This window comes from Dioscorea cayenensis, unplaced genomic scaffold (assembly GCF_009730915.1).
Source record: "Dioscorea cayenensis subsp. rotundata cultivar TDr96_F1 unplaced genomic scaffold, TDr96_F1_v2_PseudoChromosome.rev07_lg8_w22 25.fasta BLBR01000423.1, whole genome shotgun sequence".
NCBI classification, from domain to species: domain Eukaryota; kingdom Viridiplantae; phylum Streptophyta; class Magnoliopsida; order Dioscoreales; family Dioscoreaceae; genus Dioscorea; species Dioscorea cayenensis.
In genome coordinates, this window is record NW_024086814.1 from 1 (window position 1) to 5,860 (window position 5,860).

At 35.6% G+C, this 5,860-nt stretch overlaps 1 pseudogene; it reads left to right on the forward strand.

Moving 5' to 3' along the window:
- The first annotated feature begins 27 nt into the window (after nucleotides 1-27).
- LOC120254348 lies at nucleotides 28-3,483 on the forward strand (annotated as a pseudogene).
- The last annotated feature ends 2,377 nt before the right edge of the window (nucleotides 3,484-5,860 follow it).

Sequence of the window (5,860 nt, forward strand, 5' to 3'; positions counted from 1 at the left end):
CTTCTTGATAAATCAGGACAGTAAAAATTTGCTGACTTTGGTGTTGCACGTGTTGAGGCTCAAAATCCTATGACATGACAGAGCGAGATAGGGAACCCTTGGATGCATGGCACCTGAGGTATGTCTTTTTTAATGTTGTTTTCTTTAGATGTAATTTAACTAGGAATGGCATGCTTTTCTCTTCAAATGATCAATTTGCAAATTGAATCATTCACGTACATAGTAGGACATGTTTATCAAGAATGTACCTCTACTAACAGCTTAAAAGTTTCACCATGAATTTTTCTAGTTTGGTATATATATTCTATGGAAATTCCTTTCAAGCTGCTTTTGTATTAATTTTGAACTGCAATTTTGAGTAATGCCAAAATATTATTGTCAATTATTTGGTTGAAGTTTATTTATAAGTAAATTTTTTGCTTGGTTTGTGATCAATAATGTCAATGAATGAGGTTGCATATGTTTCATTTGGAAGCTTTTGAGCGTTGTGGTTTGTAGATTGTCTTATTCCAAGACTCCAAATTCCCCAAATGTAGAAGGAGAAATTGTCAAATACCAATGTGAAGGCATGGCTTTTCTTTAAAGGTAGGTAGACTCCCGAATTTGGCAACTATTCCTGGTGAAGGCATTCACTAAGGCTTATGAATGAGGCTAGAATGATGAAGGGAATCCTCTTCTAGAGTTATTTATTTGTAAACCATCTTTGGATCTCTATATAAAGGCTAGATATAATGCCTTGCACAGAAATTTGTGTAGCTTCAAATTGTCCTGAACATTTTATTGGGGCTTATGGGCTGGTAGAAAGAATGAAAGTATGGAAGAACTAGAATCTGAAAGAAACTTACACGGTGCATGATCATCCTTCAGCTGTCAACCTCTTGAGCTATTTTTGTGCTTTTGTTTAATTATTGGATTATTTTTTTATGAATTTAGTTTCTTAGTGGAAGTACTTACATGAATTTTGAACCTTATGGAAGTATTTCTTTGCATGTATTTTGAACCCAATTACTGTTTTTGAACCTTTTGAAGTTAATTTTATTAAAAAAAGGGCCTAAACTATGATATTAAAATAATTTACCACTTTAGTGGAATAGATGTTTATATTTGCACGGTAGCATGGAGTGGCGCTAGCCTTCCTAAAGCTTATCTACCTTTGGCCATTTTGAAGAATAATAGAACTGGACTTTGTAATGTGCTTGTGAACTGTTAGAATGGTCATATGTGGTCACAAGTAATGGTGTTAAGGCACATGATGTAGGTGCAAAATCGTGTGGTGAGAGAGTCATCATGAGGCATCAAGTAGACATGATGCCTTAAGATTATCTTGGAGAAGGTCTGGAATGTATCTCATGTTGTTGGTAATTGAAGTCATAGACTTAAAAAATGCGCTTGAAATTAGATTGAAAATTTTTACAGGATTTAGCATTGTTTTAGATTTTTGAACTAAACCCTAATGTAAAAAGAACTATTAAGGAGACAATATAGGAACTATTGATATATCTAAGTAGTAGTGTTAATAATGGTGGTTCATATAGTCTTCAAACTAATGGTAAGCTTTAGTTTTGGTGAAATATGAACAAACTTTTCATCGATTGTCCCTCTCAGAGAAGGAAGGCTGTTTAGCTGCGCAAAGTTGTTGACTGAACTTCTTTTGAGAAGGTTGTTGATTCTCAAACTTGGGAAGTTTTAGGCTGGTGAACCTTCTAGACTTGATTGAGATGGCCATCATGGTGACTCTAGCAGTTCTCAATACCAAAAGACAATGGCCTCTGGTGATCAGCTCCATGGAGATGTTCTAAATGTGAGAGATAGTTTTTCTTTTTGTTTTTTTCCAGGATGAACAGCCTAGCTGCTAAAGAAGTTGGGGTATGCACAATCCTCGTAAGTGGGGACAAGGCCTGCGCACATGTGAGTGCTTGGATCATTCGGAGCATAATTGCTGTTCACACTCTAGAAATGTTTCCTTTCCCACAAATCGAGCGTTCACCACTGGCGAGGCTTTCTTGTGGGGACCCGGAGTGCCAATTGGCCTCTCAGTCGTTGGCTAAATGTGAGAGATAATTGACGTGACTTACTCTCAACCTAAGGATGATGCTACATAAGTTCTGGCCTTATTAAAGGAAAAAAGAGAAACCCTGAAAAGGAGAGAAGGGATCATGTTTTTGAAAAAAATGTTCTTATGGGGGACAAAAAACAAAAGATACTGGAAATGAATTAAGAAGTCATATTGTGTTATAGGTGAGCATGGACATAGTTTGCATGGTTAACTGCTAAAGATGACAGTCTATTGCTATGATATTGCCTTTAATTATAATGTCAATTAGCAAGCTTCTAATTTAGTTTGCAAACTTTTCACCCTTCATATTGGAACGAGTTGATGCAAATTTACATTGACTTCTTTGATTGTTGTCCTTTCTGTCTGAATTTTTCTTTTATCTTCAATTGGCTTGAAAATTTCTTAAGTCTTTCTTAACTCTAATTGCATTTGCAACATTAATGATTTAATGGACTCCTGAAATAATGCGAATGCTTTGGTTATAGCAAAGAATTGAATCAAACTTTGACTTGTTTCCCGTCCAATTTAGACAAAGCCATGATGCACGCATAGAGGACTGCAGTGTTGGTTTCTTGTTCTTATTTTGGTCTCAAGTATGATTCTACCGTATTTCAGTCTTGTTAATCTGACCAATCATTGGTAATAAATTGAATTGATTTCAGGTTCTAAACGGCAACCCTTACAACAGAAAATGCGATGTCTATAGTTTTGGCATTTGTTTATGGGAAATATACTGTTGTGACATGCCATACCCAGACCTCAGTTTCTCAGAAATTACATCAGCTGTTGTACGGCAGGTAAACACTATGATTCAGTCAAAAGACCTACATAGTCATCACATAAAAAACCCATTGATCTCATTCTATTTTCTCCCAATCACAGAACTTAAGGCCTGAGATACCACGTTGTTGCCCAAGTTCACTGGCGAATGTAATGAAGAGATGCTGGGATGCGAACCCGGACCGACGTGACCTGAAATGGATGAGGTAGTAGCGATGTTGGAGGCAATCGATACATCAAAGGGCGGAGGAATGATCCCCATTGATGAACCTCAAGGTTGTTTCTCGTGCTTTCGCAAGTACCGTGGTCCTTAGTATCTGAACTATGCTTTTACCATCACAAAGAGTATGATTTCGCCCAAACGATAAGAATCTCCATGGAAACTTGTATTACTTTGAAGGCAAAATATGATTAACAGAGCTGATCAGGAGGTATGGCCATTATTTTGATTGAGGTACACTCTCCGGCTCCGGTGATCTATTATTGCTTGTAAAGATTTTCATGTGTATTAAATAATAATTAGTATTATAGGGACTGACTGATCTTGTATCTGTGATCTAATATGACACAGTTATATATATATATATATATATATAGTCCTAAATTGGATGATTAAGTTGATTGCAATGAATGTGATGTTCAGCTAATGCTTGTTACTGTCTACTCAATCCACACAAAGTGAATGGAGTGAAATAAAGTTGTGAATTTTTAATTTTTAGTTTTATTTATATACTTATTTTTTGTGGAAACTAAGAATAAGTTTGTGAAATGGGTTAGGTAAGCTGAGGTGTAGATATTGGATATTATGAACTGAATTGTTGTACAAAGTTATCAAATGTAATGTTAACCTGGTTATAATGTAATCAATATTAAATATTTATAAATATAAAGAGAGTAATAAGAATAGAAGCCATAATATTTACTAAAAACTCAAAAACCCTGTAAAATTGACCTCTTCTTCTTTTTTTTTTAATTCTCTTTTCTTTCTCTTCTCTATCTCCAAATTATACAAATGAGGAGGGTATTTATAGGGGTTCTGAGAGTTGAATGAGCAGGCGGGGATCGAGTTTGATCCGGCGAGTCCAAAACATCTACTGGTTGGTGGAATAATGCTGATGTGGTGGGCTGCTTCTGATGCACATGGCGCGGTGACATCTATAAGTTGCTTTATAGTAATGCAAAATGCTTTCTGATTAACTTTCTTTGCCGATGAGCGTCGATTATAATATTTATTTATAACACTCCACTTGGATGCATCTGACCTGAGGATATGCTCTCGTTAAAACCTTCTTAGAAAAACCCAATGGGATAAAAACCTGGCTAAGGGAAAAGAGTACATTATCCTTGGTATATTCGAGGATTCTTTGCTCTCATTAAAAACCTTACCTCGGGAAAAACTCATTGGGACAAAAACCTTGGCGAAGGGAAAAAAAGAGTACAGTCTCCCCCTCAAATAAATAGCTTTTAATTTATATCAGAAGTACTTACATCCTTAAGTCTTCTCATCCCGATTTTGTGTATAAGTCTTTGGTGAATGCACTTAGGAAGTGATTTTGTGAATAGATCGAGCTGATTCTCACTTTGGATTGAATCTTTTTGAACTTCTATAACGCCGTTCGTGGAGATCATGAGTGTAGAAAAAAATTTTGGTGATATATGCTTTTGTTACGTCACCTTTTAATATAACCTTCTTGTATTTGAGAAATACAAGCACTGTTATCTTCATAAATTCTTTGTAGCATTTGTTGTTCTTGATGGTAATTTGCATGATATTGTATGTGCCCGATCATAGATCGTAACCATTGGTATTCACGACTTCCTTCATGGAGAGCTAGTATTTCGCATGATTTGATGAAAGTAGTCTGTATGAGTTTGTTTGTGGAGCATACGTGAGATAGGCTGTACCATTGTAAAAACATGTATCGATGCGAGATGCGCCCTTTGTGAGGATCGAGACAAATACCAGACTTGTCGACAAAAGCACACATGAAGTTGGATGAAGATTCTTGTGGATAGAATAAACCTAGATATATGGTTTCTCTTAAATAACGTAGCACATCTTTTACTCCTTTCCAATGTCTTACGTGTTAATGTAGAAGCTGTATCTTGCTAGAAGATTTCTTTGCCAAAAGCTATGTCTGAGTGCAGTATTATTTGCAAGGTACATTAATGCGCAGATTGCACTTAAATATGGAGTTTACGGACCAAGAATGATCTCTCGCTTCTTCGTGTGGTCGAAATGGATCTTCGAACGTCAAGAGTTCGGACGACCATTGGCGTACTCAGTGGATAAGCCTTCTCTATATTGAATCTTTTCAGCACCTTTTCTGTATAGGTTGATTGATGCACAAATATTTCTGAAGATAAGTGCTCAATTTGTATACCTAGACAAAATTTAGTCTTTCCCAAATCTTTCATTTCAAATTCTTTTCTCAGATATAATGCTGCAATTGCAATTTCAGAAGGAGTGCCTACAAGATTTAAATCATCCATATATACTGCTATCACAACAAAACCGTTAGTATAACTTTTAATAAACACACATGGACATATACTATCATTTTGGTACCCTTCTTTTATAAGATATTCACTGTTATACCACATCTGTTCAGATTGTTTTAATCCATAAAGATATCTCTGCAATTTAATAGAGTATAAATGTGATTGATTTGTAATGTTTGTTATTTTATATCCTCCAGGGATTTTCATATATATGTCATTTTCAAGTAATCCATACAGGTATGCTGTGACAACATCCATTAACTGCATATCTAATTTATTACTTCTTTGTCGTGGCAAATTAAAATCGAAAAGGTAATTCCATCCATTACGGGAGAATATGTTTCTTCAGTAATCAATGCTAGGCATTTGAGAAAAACCTTGAGCAACCAGTCTTGCTTTGCATCTCATAATTTGATTATTTTTCATTTCTTTTTCTCCACGAACACCCATTTATAACCGATCTGGTTTTATCCCATACAGTGTTGGCACTATCATCAATCACCTCACGTTTTGATAGGGGAA